Genomic DNA, 15,980 nt, shown 5'->3' on the forward strand with positions numbered 1-15,980 from the left:
GGATGTGCGGGGCCTTCCTCCCCTGTCCGCCAGCTGTCACTGTTGCTGCACACACGTGGATGGCCGGTGCCTTCTGTCCAGCTGGGATTTACAGCTGCCCCAAAGCTCTGAGCTTGTTTGGCTCATCCATGGTGTGAGAGTGTTTATTCTCATCTTAACAACCTGTTCCTAAAGCCGCAACTTTATTGCCTACTAAAAGGCTCTCCGAGAGCTCCAGAGATAATTTTAGTTCATACACATTTTTTTCCCCCGTTTTGGTTGTAACAGTTTTAGATTTTTTTTTATTTTAGAAGCATTGTTACAGAACTAAAACTCCCTCGAAGTGCTTCTCTGATTAAACAATGGTTTGTAAAACTGAGGGGGTTGGAAGTAATAGTAAATTAGGAGAAGTGGTCACAGCAGGATCTGTCAGGCTTTGGCAGCATGCATGCACACACAGATACCCACATATCTGTCTCTGTGTGTGTAGGCACTCAACTTCTTCCACCTTGAATTCCATATGAGTTTGCCTTGAATTAATGAGAACTGCTTGTGCTTGTAAAGTGAAGAAGATGGATTTTGCCTCCCTGGTGTGAAATGGCTCACAGATGGAAGTATGGAGGTGTTCGCTGAGGGCTATTCTAAAATTACTCTTAGATACAGTGAGCATCTCTTCAAGTGTTGCACTTTCACCATATAAGCTGAAAAACACAAAATTTGATGGAGTAGGTAGGTGTAGGCTGGACACCACAAAGAATTTCTTCTCTCAAGGGATGATTCAACATTGGAACAGACTGCCCAGGGAAGTGGTGGAATTGCCGTCACTGAAAGTGTTGGATTAGATGACCATAGAGGTTTTTTTTCTAACCTTAATGATTTTATGAAATTATCCTGACATTCACTCTATGGTTTAAGAGACCTTTTACCAATATTGTAATCAGGTTTTGCTTGATTTCAGATATCCCAGAGATTTACACTTGAAAGGGCTGTGTTACTTGAAGTTACTATTGATATACTTTGTGTAGATTATGCAGCTGCAAAAAGCCCCATCGTGCTTTTTTTTTGCCTGTAACCGAAATGTTTTGGATTTGAGGACCCAGTACTTATTGAAGGTTCTGCTGTGAGACACACAGATGTAAACTGGAAGTTGTGCTGTCCCTCAGCAGTGCTGCTTTAGATTTGCAGCAAAGAGCAGCATCTGGCCTTTAAAATGTAATTCTGGTAAAAGCAAGCACCAATCTACACAATTTTCTCCATTTAGATTAGATCCTGCCTCGTGTAAACATAATCCAGAGGAGAAAGTGAGCTCCTGGCAGAGACAGATGGAAAATCCCACTCCCTGCATTGTGCTCATGTAGCTGCTGCTGTCTCCTTTCAAACCTGTGTTTTCTTGTTGGTTGTCTCTCTTGAAGATAAGCATTAAGAACAGCAAACTGATGTTTTTTAATAGTTTTCTCAATTCCTGACTGGATTAGGAGCACTGGATAAGAAGGAGCAGAATCTGTGGGTAGTTGTGTCTGTGCACGGCCAGACCTACGTGGATGTGTTCCGGGAAGAGCTGGGCTGAGTTTTAAATGTGTCTCTTGCATTCATGTTACTTTATCAGTCTGACCTCTCCTGTGCCAGGTGGCTGTTCGGCCAGAGGGAGGAAAGGCACCTTTCCCATCTGCATTTCTTTTGATTTGGCAGCAGAGAGGCCTGGTTTGCTGCCAGCTGAGTAGCTGTGCTCGCAGCCGTGCCTGCGCCCTCCGCCTCGCTGTGCCTGTGCCATGGATTGGGCAGAAAGAAGAAGCAATTTGTGATCAAAAGGGCTGTTTCTTTCTCTAATGAGGTATTTATACATGCAGTTCAAATAAACACAACCAGAAATGGGACGTCCTGATGTGTGCTTTGAAAACATGGCTGGACTTATGGATGTGGAAGGAGGCTGATAAGGAGTTTGGTCTTTTCCAAGCTGTCTTGCTGTCTCTCCTGCTTGCAGCTCACTGCTGCTGCTCACTGCTCCTCCAGACTATTTTTAATTGTTTTCCACTGATGTGGTGACTTCTGTCTGGGTCTCCAGGGAGCCAGCAGTAACACAGGTCGTGCTCCCTGCATAACAGTAACTGTGGAATGGATCCTTATCTGGGATGCCACTTTGCTGTTCTGCCTGCTGCAGCCCCAGTGTTTCCCACTGGGGGGTGGGGAGCTGACTGCACTGGGTTTTGGGAAGAAAAAGGCTTCTCAATAGCAAATTATGGGTCATATAATGTATTAGTGGAATAGATGGAACTTAGTCTTGATTTATGCAAGAGGAGCTGAGGATGCGTTTCCTCTAAGTTCTTGTGAATGATGGGGTTTGTGCCCTTGTTGACTTGTAGGACTTTTCCTTGTTTCTCTCCTGCCTCTCTCCCTCTTTTTTTTAGCTGCAAGCACTCTATTGAAATTCTGTTGCTGAAAAAATGTCACATCCTGGGCAGTATTGTCTTTGTTTTCTATATTTATTTGCCATGTTGAGGCTCATCATGTTTATCAGGTTTGAATAAACAGCCTGTGGCTGTGCAGAGATGGGGAAAAGCAAAGGAGGGGTTAAGCAGGCAATATCCAGATCCTGCCAGCTGGGATATGAGCATATGTCCATGTGGCAGGCAGAGGTAAATTCAGTTTGCCTAGGCTGAACCTGAGTAAATAAGCTCTGCTGAGATATGTGGTAATATTAGGTTGAGCTCAGTGTTGCACAAAAAGTGGTCATACAGCTTCCATGTGGATTAGTGGTCAGACAGAGGAAGAATGCATCTGTTCAAGGGGTGCAGTCTGAAAATACTTAATTCAAGCCTTGTAGCACTAAGTAGCAGTCCTGATAATTAGAAAGACTACTGAAACCACTTAAATAGCAAAAGGGAAATGAAATTACCAGTTCTGATTTACATTCATGACAGCAGTTAAAAGAATCTATGTGGTGCAAGTTTGCTGTAAAGCAGTGAAACTTCCCTTAATCTGACATTTAATAGATCAGCTTTAAAAAAATATCGACCTGACTGTCACCCTGGCAAAAATAATGGGGAGATACAAGAGAAAAACTGCTGTGGGGCCACACACTAAGCCTGGTTCACACTGAGAGAAACTGGAGGGAGACATGTGGTTGCACCAAAATGTGACTCAGAGCTCACACGTGTTTACTCCTCCCCGAATCCATCCCAAAGACTCGTAGGAGAGGAGAGATAAGCTGGTGCTGCACTCGCTGTGGTGCGGTTTCCAAAAGAGGCCGCTGGCCCCAGGACTCCCCTTCATCTGCACTCTGGAAACAAACAATCAATTTTTCATTTTTAGTGGTTAATTCTGAAAATATGAAGGTCTGTTTAGTCTTGTCTCCCTAACATAAACCAGCCAGAACAAGGCAGCTTGAGGGGAGTTTGCAACAAGTTCCCTTATTTGGAATAACAGCCACTGGTGTGATGTGGCAGCTGTGGGACATCCCCACCCCGGTGGGGCTTGAGGGGTTGGGATATTCTTGTGATGGATCACAGGGCTGTGTTGGAGGAGCTGTGGGGGCACTGGATACCTTTGAGGAAACACAACGAGCCAGATTTGGTCCCAAGCTCTGCTTGTTACTTGCACCTAGTTTGTAGGAACAGGTTGTGATGTGAATGGGGTCTGGAAAGGTGAAATGCAGAAGAAAATAAAATTTGTGTTGAGCCAAACTTTTTCATAGAACTTCCATGGCTATGGCTTTCTGCTTTTCTTCAGTAGGGCATAGTACTATCCTACAAAGTCTTCCAGGAAGAGCTGCTGTCCCCTGCCAGTCAGGGCAGGTGCCACCCTATACAATCCTTAAGTCGTGGCTGTGAACAGGCTGGAGTGGTGGCTGGATGTCTCTGGCTCTGCTCAGCACCTGCTTGTCACTGCCCTCCTTCCTCCTCCTCCTCTCCACAGCTATTCTCACCCTGCTGCTCAGGAGGACTTTGATCCTGCAGAAAGGAACCTGGAATTGCCCTTTTGCATGTTGGCCTCTCTCTTAGTGGCCTCTCTTTTTCTATAGGCTTCAGATTCTTAGTAACTTGCTAATTGCATGAACTTGTAAGTCTTTCAGATGTGCAACTTTCTGTGGCCTGAAATGACACCCCTTTTTCCTTGGCAAAAGGGGAAGTGAGTTCTCTGAGCTGCTGCTGAAGGTATGCTGGGAATTAGGGTTTGGTGAGCTGGGCTCTGCTCAAAATCTGAAATGTTCTCCATGTTTGAGGTCTGGTTACTGTTTACCTTTGACAACAGAGAAAAAAAAGTAAAGTGCATTTCATTTGCATATGACTTTTAAGTTAAACTGTTGCCCCTTATGCTGAACTATTAATTTACACCCCCCTCTAATTTTATCTTTCTCCATTCACTGGTGGTACAAGAGCTTCCTTTTGCTCAGTTGCTGCTGGTGAGAGTCCTTCCTTCCTTGTCTTATTCCTTCCTTGTCCTCTTCCTTACTTTTCTTCCTTCCTTGTCTTCCTTCCTTGTCTTCCACTGTTAAAACAACTTTATTTGCTGGAAATCCATTGCACACTTGTTCTATGGCAGATACTAAGCACATTTAGAATATGATAGTACTTGGATATGCTTTCATCACTGAAAGAGCCTGTTTTATTTTTATTTTTATTTGCTCAGTAAACCATCAAATTAAGATCTCAGACAAATTCAGTTTCCTCCCAAGATTTTTTTTCAGTATAAATCAACTTGGTTTTAATATAGCTGTCTAATAAATTTGCTCATGAATTTGAAAGGTAAACTTGCTCTATAGGTAGATATTTATCATTTCATTGTTTTCTAACCAAACTTCCATAAATGGTGTTTTAAGCACTGTAAATGATTTCCATGCCGTCTCAAATGTTTCAGGGACTGTTTTCACATCCTAATGATGATTTTAAGACCATGGAAATCTGCCTTGCTGTGAAGAAATGTTTCCTTTTCAGACAGCTTTTTAAAAAAGTCCTTAATATTTCTGCTCAAGGTGTTTTATAAAATCTCCTGCAAGTTCTGTGATCCACCCCTATTTAACAAAGCATTTAATTGTGTATTTGAATTATACCTTCTACACGAGAATGAATCCAAGTTCACATGTCAAGAACAAGACAAGATCCAGAAGGATCTACTCCCTGGCTCTTGAACTATACTAGAGGATCTCAAGACATTCCTGTGAGTGCTGCAGCTGCCTGTCCAGGGTTTTAGCCACACAATCATTCCGAGATTTCTTCTAGGATGAATTAAGATGGAATTGGAGGAGCCGGAGCGCATCTGATGCACTCATCACTCTGACTGTTCAGCATTTGTTAAATCAGTAAGTTTTGGAGGAACTGCTGTGATTAGCTCATGTTGTGTGCTGGAAGGATGGAGCAACGTGGGAGTTGTCCTGGCTCCAGGGACAGAGGCAGCGGGGTGCTTCTAAGAGCTCCTCAGTCCTGTTCATACTGCATCATTCCACACCAATTTTGAGCAGCCAAGCCCTTTGCTTTTGCCTGCTTACTCAGATGGGTGGGATGAGATCTTGTACATTTGCTCTTTTTTCCTAATCTTTTCCTTACTAGCACTTGGTCTTAACTGACAGTCAGAACCACAAAAGTTTATTCTCCCATTCCACCCACCTTTTCCTTTAAAATTCCCACTTTTAGAGTGAGCAATAGTTACAGATGCCTTCAAATTGCATTGCTCTCTCTGTAAACAAAGAGCTGACATCTGGCATATTTTGAAGTTGCTTTATTGAATCTTGATGGTTCCTGTAAATAGGCTCTGTGTCTGTCCTAGCTCAGCGGCAGTGAGTAGATGGATCCCTTCCTGCAAGGATTGAGGGGGACAGGCTCTTCCTTCCCTGTGGTGGCCACAGGCTGGAGGGGTGATGCCCTCAGGGCTGGTCCTGTGAGACAGGGACTGTTCCCACAACAGTGGGAGGGTGCACACACACTCTAAAGTACCTTGGTGCTACAGTGCTGGTCGGAATCACAGAATCACAATGGATTGTAAGATGGATAAACATAGATGGAAGAGACAAAGTGCTGTTAGAGTTTAGGAATGAGTCAGTTTTTGGGTGAAGCCTTGTTTTGGTAGACTCAGATGTAGATTGACATGAAGCTTAAAGTATCTTTTTTCAGATTTAAAGGTTCTATTTTCCTTTTTTCTTTTTTTCTTCTATTCCTAGCTAGTGTAGTATGAAACTCTAGAGTTTTGAGTGTGAGACAGGTGTTTAAATAGGTCTCATTTTTAAAAAGTGGGAGATAATCTGCAGAATTTACCCATTGCTGTATAGCTGGAAAAAGCCTCAAAAGCTTCGAGCATGATGGTGTCGAAATCCTCTTTGTACAGCTTGAAATCCAAAGACAAAAATGGCAGAGAACTGGGAGCCTGAACAATGGTTTTTAACACCAAGGTGATATCAGCTCCTTATTCCACATAGCAATCACCTAACTAATTGCTGCTGTTGGGCTTAAGATCACATTTCTTGCCTTCCTTATTGCTAAATGTGGCCTTAAAAATCATTAACAGAGGCTCTTTTCACATCTTTCTGCTGAGGTGAAAAGTGTTGTTCCTAATTTAAAGGCTGGAGGATAGGCAAGGGAGATGAAATGATTTGTCAGGGATCATAGAGGAAGGTTAGTAGGGTCAGGAATTGATCCCAGGTATCCTAAGATCTCACTTTTTTGCTGCATTGAGGAAGGCAAATTTTCTGCACTTACTACAGGAACTGACAGAGGGAAAAATGTATTTTTAAGCTACATTATAAACACAATTCCTTTTCAATATGTGTTCGTGCACATCCTCTGACAAACTATGACTGAAATTTATTATGGAGGGCTGTAATTCTTGCACGTCAGAGCGGGAGAAATGAAATATTTAACTTAATCTCTATAGCATATTCCATATTTTCCTTGCATTTGGTTACATTTTTGTGAGGCGAACTATGAATTCCCTTGCCTATTAATAATTTATTGTTACTGGAACATAATAATGTAGAATGCAGTTCGTCCAGGAAAAAGCTTCAACAGGGAGTGAGTCATTGATGGCAATAAACTTCCGTTCCTCTCAATAGACCATAGGACTGCTTAGAAAAAATGTTTTTGCCATGATTCCTGAATTGCTTGTGCTCTGTACAGCAGCTGGTAGAGATAAAACTGAACAGAGCTGGGCAGACTCCCTGTCTCCCCTCTATTACTATAGCATGTTTCTGAATCATACACAAAAAATGTTTTGGTATGTAAAAGTGACTTCAGAAAAGCAGCTCTGACTAGAAAACAGCCAGCAGTGAGCAAGGATACATTCCCAGAGCGTGATCTCTGAGTGTGATATCTGCCATATCTATGATGCTGAGGGGGTTAGCAGAGCATGGCTGCGCAGGGCTGAGCTCTCCAGCATTGCCCCTCTGTGAGAAGTGTTATCTCCTAGGAGCCCTGGGGCCTTCAGGAGGCAAATCTGAGCTGAATCTGATAGTGTTTCACAGCTGCTTGGGTTGGAGTGAATCTTTGCTGCTGCTCTCTGAAGTAGGCATCACTTGGGAACTGCTCTGCAGCTTACACATGGCCCACCACACTGCCTGCTTTTCCTCTCTTCTGTCCCTCTTCCTCTCTTCACCTGGAGCAGGATGGACTATGTGTGCTCTGTGCTGGTGCTGATAAACAGTTTTGTGGTTGTTAAGATGTTCTTCAATACTCACATTTATCGATGAAGCAGCCAGGAAGGAAAGGTCAGAAGGTAAAAGAAGATGGAACACACTTTTTTTGACACCTGGATGGTTGCTGGATCGATGGGTGGGAAGCATTGTGCTGTGGGTGCAGAGCATGAGTGTGTAAGTGTGAGTTGCAAGTGCAGGGATACCCTCTTTTCCCTGGGTGTGTGCTGCATCCACAGGCAGCATTGATGCAGGGTTATCACAGACTCCTGACCAACTGTACCAAGCTTGCAAAAACCCCAGGAAATTTAGTGCCCGTTCTGGATAGTCTCATGAATCTTAAAAGCCTTGAAAGCTGTGTGAATAATCTTTAAAGAAAATAAATGCAGAGTGCTGCAGGGAAGGATGGCTGGATGCTGGCTGTCTGCTGTCCCCAGGTCTTGCTGGCTGCTACGTTCAGCTGCCCTTGTAACCCAACAATAATCCCTGTTCCTGTGAGATGTTCTCCTTCCCTGGTCCTTGCTGACCATAATCTGCAATGACTCAGTTTTTCATACTGATCTCTTTCTACCTATATCAAATTTATTTTTCATTATTATTAAAATTTTCAAATGGACAGGTTTCCTTTCCCCACTGAATTTATTTATTAGGGGTCTTTCCTTTAGAATGTACCATATTTGTATCCTTGAAGTCTGCTTGCCCTCTGCTGTCTTCTGCCAGCTTTCCTATTGCCTCTTGTTTATTTATTGTCTTCCTAGTGATTGCATTTCCTAATTAGTGTGTTCTCTCATTTCACTTGGTGTGCTGTGTCTCTCTTTGGGTGATGTGACTGGATGTGCATCTGTCCATCAAGTGGTCCTATGGATACCTTGCCTAACTTCCTCCCAAACACAGAGTCATCTGTTCCATAGAGTCTAATTACTGGAATTATCCTGAATATCCTCATGGCTGCTGGTTTCTTCCTGTCAGCTCAGCTACTTATATCTATTAATGGACTTGACTGATGGAATGTGCACTGCTCTCAGCCAGCTTTTAAAACAATTCCTGACTATTAACTTGTTTAATAATTCTACCCCACTTTTCATACAATTTTGAATTTTAGAAGATTTCATTTATTTTATGAAACAAGTCTCTTTTTGAGATTTTTTTTCTGTAGTTGTCAGTTTCTGACATCTGGTAAAATATATCCATCATCACTCATATTTTTCCATTAATTCCTTTTCCCAGCTAATTTTGCTTGTAATTGCTTTCCTTTTTTGTGACTTGGGTCTTTTCTCATATGTATTATTCTGTAATTACTGTTTTGAACCTACTATATTTCACATGCCAAATTCAATCAAGTTGAGGAACTGGAGCACCTGGCTGCTACTATTTTTATTCCTTAACTCCTCTTTAACTCATCTGTGAGGAGATGAGATCTGGTGTGGCATTTCTCCCCTTACTGGAGACCTCAGGTGAATGCTCAAATAACAGCTCAGCTTCAATTAAACACATGGGTCTTAGGAGATGTGGACAGGAGCCCATCACTGCTGGCATTGTGGGTCACTGCTATGGCCAGGCTGGCAGCCAGCCCCAGTGGGACACTCCTTGTTGTCCTTACTGGAATCTGTCCTGCAAAAGTATTTGCTCCGCTCTTGGCTTCTCAAGCTGACAGCATCCAAGATCCTCACTGTGGGTGTGAGGAGCCAAGCACTTGGCTGGTGTTTTCCTTGCTGCTGTACCAGGAGTGCAAAGAACACAGTGCTGACCTTACAGCATCAGGGTAACTCAGAAATAGCCAGTGAGCTCCTTTATGTTCTGCTTCTTCTCCTGGAGAGTCTTAAAATGTTTGAGTTATTTGGTGAAGTAGCCTACTTGTCACGATCTCTCTGTATTGATTATCCTTTGTGTGACAAATAAGATGCACTTAGGGCAGGCTCTTGGTGTGGTGCTGCTTCTGAAATGAGTATTGCTACCAAACCTCTCAGGGGTAGATTCACCTCCATGAGTGTTTTACTGCACCTTTCAGCAGACTGAGAGCTTGGGCATCACCAGTTAGTGTGGCTAGGGGGTAATCAGCTAAGTAACTGGTTATGTGCCCATGTCTGTCTTCAATCCTTTAACTGGATCATGACTTGACCTAGCAGAGCAATTCCTAATTCCTTTATGAAACTTTACTGAGAGCCTGGACTCCCTGCAATCCAAGAGGCTGCTACTTTTTCATTAGTGGCTCTCCAGGAAAGCAGCTGAGAGCAGCCTTTAGAATTGGTGTCCAGAGTGATGTTAAAGGAATATTTTTCTTATTTGAGGTGAATTAAATCCTTTTAAAAACAATGAGTTGGCCAGAGAAAAATCTCTCAATCAATCAAGTGCCTGCAGGACCCCTCTGCCTATGGTATTTATCTTGCCTGAGCAGATGAGCTCTAAAACAAAGATATGAGTTATAACTGCTGGAGACTTAAATGAGGTGATTTTTTTGAAAGATATTTTAAAAAAATATATAGCTAAAAACTGTATCAACTAAGATAATCTAAAAAATGCCTCTGTGTGTAGTTTTTCTGGTAGCTTCATATCTGAGGCAGGCTTAAATCAATACAATTGTTTGAAGGGTGTCACTTCATTTGAGTGAAGTCTGCAGAAGGGTAAGTGCACTATCTGTTCTACCAGCAGACCAGACTCAGAAGCATTTTACCTACTGGAATCCCAAAACAATCTTAAAGATTAAGTGGTCATTTGGAATTGTCAGGTGTGATTCAATGGAGACAACAGCACAATGCTGTTCTTGGACAGAAGAATTTGAGGTGCAGATAAATATTAGTGCAGTGGGGGTCTGGGAGGCCAACTATGAGAAGTGATGTCATTCTGTTGCAAAATAATGAAATTTTATACTCAGGGGAGCTGGAAGAAGCCCCACAGCTGGGCTGGGGGAGGGATTCCCCTCGGTGATGGGGATAACATGTTCAGTTTTGGTCAGCATGCTTTGAGAAGGGTGTGGAAACACTTGATAGAGCCCAAAAGAGATGAACAAGTACCATGAGGCAGAGGGAGCTGTTTCTGATTATAAAACTGTAGAAAGAAGTGGATTAATTTCCTTTAGGGAGGTGAAGGGGACGTGAAGTCTGTTGGAGAAGGTTGTGAGAAAGGGCAGAGCAATCCCCAATCCTTCAGCAGCAGGGAAGGGGCAACCAACTTTAGTGGAATATTTCAGTCAAATATTTTGGAAAAAAATTCTGGAGATGGAAGGGTAGGAAAGCACTAGGTCTTGTTGCTGCAAAAGAAACCTGTTTCACAGGGGGTTTTAACCAGTCAGACCCCACACACATCAGGTCCAGTTCCTCACTCCACTTTGTGCCCTATTCATGCTGCAGCTCACTCTGTCCCTGCTTCCCCACATCCATCTCCATGTGCTCTGTGCATCCAGGATGGTTGTATTGATGATCCTGGGCTGAGTCCTGGCAGGGGAAATCCACCACTAATCCATGCAACAGCAGTGGCACCAGTGGGACCAGCAAGAGTACAATGGTTAAACCCTGACCTGGTGGGACCACCTTGGGAGTGAAAGGGTGCTCAATCCTGTGGAAGAGTGTTATATTATAGGATTAGGGTTGATTTGCTTAGGGGTCAAATGGGCAATCCTGGATTTCTTTTAGGAAGCCATAGCTGAAATCTAAATTACAAGTCTAGTTATGAAATCTAAAAAGTGAAAAAAAACCCTTCCCTATTTGTAAAATCAATAAAAGCAATATATAGGCACCTTGATAATCTTATCTCTTGCCAATGGAAAGGAGGAAAAAGCAAGGTATGCATGTATCTCAGAGTTCAAAAAGCTAAGAAAAGTAGGCAGGTTTTAGGTCTTGCCTCAGGGAATTTTCTTTCCTTTACTCTTCCTTTTAGATGTACCATTTTATACATCTACCCATCTGACACAACTAAGATTTTTATGTCTCTCATATAGGGAGTATATTAGGAATATCACTCGGGAGCTTTAATGTTTGACTCCTTTAAACTGCTAAATAATTGGTTAAATTTTCACAAATTTTGATTAATTTTTCAGTCCTCCTAAACCCCCTCTGAAGCCTCAGGAGTTTGACTGCTCAGTGATATCCAGCTTGCTGTGAATATCCAGGCCTATTTGTTTATTTGCTCTGTGTGATGCTGCTCAGTATTGTGGGATGGATGAGCTCTGAATGCACCTGATCTGGAGCTCACCCTCCAGCTGTATCCAACCCCCAGTTCTTCCCAAGTGTCTGCATTACCTGGCAGGATCCTGTAGCAGGAGAAGTTGTCAGGACGGAGCAGAAAGGAGCTTTGTGGGAGCAGATAAGAACAACTTGCGCTGGAGCAGCAGATGTGACTGTTGTTTTGTGCAAGTAGATGATTCCCTAATCCTCTTAAGGCCAGCCTGGGCAAAATCCCCTTTGTGACATTAGGCACAGCTCTGGGCCAGGTGGCCCCAGCTTCTGTCGCTGCTTTGCTCTGAGGAATCTCTGTGCTGCTGCTGCAAAGCTGCACAAACAGCCTTGCTGCCAGCTGTGGGGCACAGCCCTGGGGACAGCCAGCACCAGGGCACTCTGAGACCTTTGGCCAAGGGCAGCTAAGCAGTCCTGGGGGGCTTTAGGGCCTTGGAGTCTGTGGGAGTTACCACAGCATGCTAGAAATGCTCTTTCTAGCATTCATCACAGTCATGTATGTAAGAGTAGTAAAATATTTGTGCAAAATAAAAAGGGATGACTGTGAGGTGAGGGAGGAATGGGATAGCATGGGAAAAGCTTAATGGTATGAGGTAAACTGGCACAAGGAATATCTTAGAGTTCTCACTGCCTTTCTCCAGGGAAAGCCACTCCTTTCACTGGTGTGCCTGTGTAGTTGCAAGGGAAGTTTTTCCTCGTGGTTGGATTGTGACTAGGATGGTGAAGGAGAGTGATCAGGAGGTGGAATGGAGGTCTGACACTTGCTATAATTTCCCTGCTATGTCTTAGACTTTTTATGTGACCTTGGACAAAATATTTCATCCTGTAACATGGAAGGGACTCCAACACTGTAAACAGTCTGAAAAAAGGTCTTGGAAATGTTGACATTTTTCCCACTTGCCTTAGTTGATATTCATTGTACAAGTCAGTAGAGGTCCTTTAAAACATGTTATTGTCCATTAATAAACCATTTTACGATTTCATGCTTAATAAAACATACCTTCATCAGAAGTCAAAACCTAAGCCCCATCCCATTGCTTTCCTTCTTGGTATCCTTCAGTAGCTTCTTCCCTCCCACATTTCTTTGCATCACACTCAGTCACCAAACTCTTGCACTTGCCTCCCTCTTATTTGGTGCTACAGGGAGTGATGAGACCCACTATGAATGCCATAGGCTGCCTTTGTATTTTTAGCATAATTCTGAAATTACTGTGAAGACAAATGGCTTGAGACTGTTGTTTTCCTTTCAGTTTGGTGGACACCACTATTTTTGTCCTTGCTTTAACTAGCCAAAGAATTTTGGTAAGCCAAGATTCATCTTTGGAATGACACAAAATATATTGTGGGACATTAAGGCTGTTAAGTTTTCTGGATTTTGGTGAACATAATTCTGGAGGGTGCAATTCTGAGGTTTTTACTTGGGCAGATCTCCCACTGGCTCATCCAAGACTATCATGTTAAAGTCATCAAGAGGAGATTGTATCAGGAGGATACAAGACTGTATGTGGTATGTTTCTGTAATACATTTTTGTGTGTCCAAAGCAACTGGTATTGGCTTTATTTCTATGTCTTCTGAATTATTTTTTCTTTCTTCACCACTCTGCCTCATCTGTTGTAAAAACACCCTTCCTGACATGAGAAAGGAGACAAAAATTTCTGGCCTTGCTTCCTCTGTAAGAGATGGTGATGGCAGTGTCTCAAGCTACTGGTAGCAACAACTTCCTTGGTGGGGGAGAATATAACAATTTGTCCAATAAAACTCAATATCCCTTCTGTGGTGACACACAGCACCCTCACTTAGTCCTTGTAACTCAAGATTCAATTTATGTAGAGCTGGCACACTGCAAGCATTTCTAGGCTGGAAGGTGTTCAACATCTTAGTGTCAGTCAACTACTGACTGTCTTCTACAGATTATATGAATAATGTGTAAATGTAAGATGTGTCACTTGGCGAAACAGTTTTCAGATAGAGGCTGTGATTTTCTTGCTCTTTTGTGAGTTTAAAAAATCTTAGACATTTCAAAAGAGGATCTTACTTAAGTTTCCTAACAGTCTGCTGAAGGTCTGGTGTCAGCCATGGAAGCCCAACTCCATGGATCAGTCATGCAGGCAGGAACAAGCTGCCCAGGATTTTTCTCTCTTCATATCTTTCCTCAATGAAACTTCTGTTTGCAAAAGAGACTACAAGACGGAAAGGAGTCTGGAGCCTGAGCTTTCAGATGTTGAAACAAGTACTTGACCTGAAATTTGGCCACTCTGGGCCCTATTCCTGGCTCAGCTCCTGCCTTTGAGGAGCTCCAGTCTTTGCGGGCTTGGGTGCATGTCATGAATAGGTAAAAAGATGATAAGGAAAAAAAAAAAAAGCAGTATTTTCATTAAATTAACTTTGCCAAGCTGTAAAGGATGGAACTGTTGCAGCATTACATACTTTTTTTGGCTTCAGTAGAGCTACTCTGCATTTCCACTGATACAGAGAAGATCTGAATCTGTCCTCTTGGCTGCTCCACTTCAGCAATCGATTCTAAATCAGCCTCGCTATCCAAACATGTAGAATTAAAGATTTGTTACTAATCATATAGCTGTAATTCCTGACTATTTTTCTTCCTAGTTTAGTCAAAGTCCTTCTGACATTTAGCAGATTGACATTCTCTTAGCATCTCCACAACAATCTGTCTAGTTTGTTTAAGAAGACAACATTTTTGGAAGAAACTGCAGCATCTCTGCTGGAAACTCAAGTACCTGGCAAGGAACCCTTGAGATACTTGTTGAGCTGGCCAAGTTCTGCTGTTATACTTAGTGATGGGCAGTTGTGTGATCTCATGTGTCTTTGGCTGTCTAGGGTTCACCTTTTGTTTTCTTCTAGAAGGCTCAGGAAAAAGCAGTGTGGAGTTACAGAGCACTGCAAGAGCCCTGCTGCCCTGGATGGTTCATTCTCTGCAGTGCTGCCTGCTCTCTGTGGTGAGAGGTGATTGATGCCAGCATGACAGACACGTGGTCATGTTTCCAGTGTTTGCACATTTCCTCATTCCCATGGGATAGTGACTGCTTGCCAGTCAGATATTGTCATCAACACTCAGTGAATATCTCACCCACCTCAGGGAAGATATAAAGTGCTGGATGATGGTTCCTGTTCCCATAGGTCTGGAGAAGGCTGGGGCAGGGGGAAATGTTTCCATACTAGAGTTGTCTCTTTATACTTTAAAGGTCTACCTAGTTAAGAACTAAACCTGTCCTAGGCTAAGGACCCAGGATCTGTGTCCTCTCAAATCAAATAACTGCTGAAAGGCAGTCATCACTCTGAAAATAAACATGGTTGAAATTTAACCTATAGTTGGAAGCTCCCAACTCTACTTGTATTTTTTCAGCCACCTAGGTTGCAATCTCTACTGCTGTTAAACAGTGCTCCAAGACACCCCTAGCACTCTTCCTTCAAATACCTGAGTAGCTTTGCTCTGCACTTAAAACTAATTTCCACCAGTGATCTGGCAAAGAACCTTGAATGTGAAAACACCTCAAAGTGTGTAAATTTTTTTTAAAGAGAATTTTTCATTTGTTTTCTGTTGTGGGCTGACATTCTTCCAGGTGTTTACACCCAATGCATTTCACATTTCACAGTGATCTTGCTGACCCCCAGAGGTGCCCCTGCAGATCAGGATGGGGATGAGTACATGATGTGTGCTGGGAGCAGGCTTAGCTTTTTTTGGTTGTTTGTTCTTTATTGCTGTAGTTTGGGTGACTGCAGGCATTGTTCCATCTTATTGGGCAGATCAGTTATCTTGCAGGATCAGCTGTGCTCATTGCAGGCCACAGTGAATTTCAAGTCTATTTTTTATATAATCAACTGCTGAGCAACAGTCACACTGACAGGTACTGAATTCCAGGTTAGCCACACTGAATATGCAGTATTTTTGCTACAGTCTTTTTTGGTCTCTAGTGAAACATACTGAGGACTTGTTCAAGCAGTTGGTAACACCCAAGGGTTGCTCAGAGTTCAGCCTTTTAGCAGATACTTACCTTATCTGTACTTGTCCCTATTGGAAGATCACTGTTTATTCTCATTTTGAGCTCCATGATTTGGATAGCTTTTACACATTGCTCATTATAAATTATACTTACTGTGTTTCCATTTGGCATGGATTCTTCTCTCTTTAAAAGCTTATTCCAGGATTTGTTCACTATCTCTGTTTCATATTCAAGTGTCCCTTTTATAACCTTGG

General features: G+C 42.7%; 1 protein-coding gene across 1 annotated transcript in view; it reads left to right on the forward strand.

Moving 5' to 3' along the window:
• The window catches only part of NEURL1 (neuralized E3 ubiquitin protein ligase 1), a 140,960-nt gene that overhangs the window by 25,449 nt on the left and 99,531 nt on the right, over positions 1-15,980 (forward strand). The gene's annotated exons all lie outside the window — the stretch shown is intronic.

Source organism: Oenanthe melanoleuca, chromosome 6 (genome assembly GCF_029582105.1).
Source record: "Oenanthe melanoleuca isolate GR-GAL-2019-014 chromosome 6, OMel1.0, whole genome shotgun sequence".
NCBI lineage: Eukaryota > Metazoa > Chordata > Aves > Passeriformes > Muscicapidae > Oenanthe > Oenanthe melanoleuca.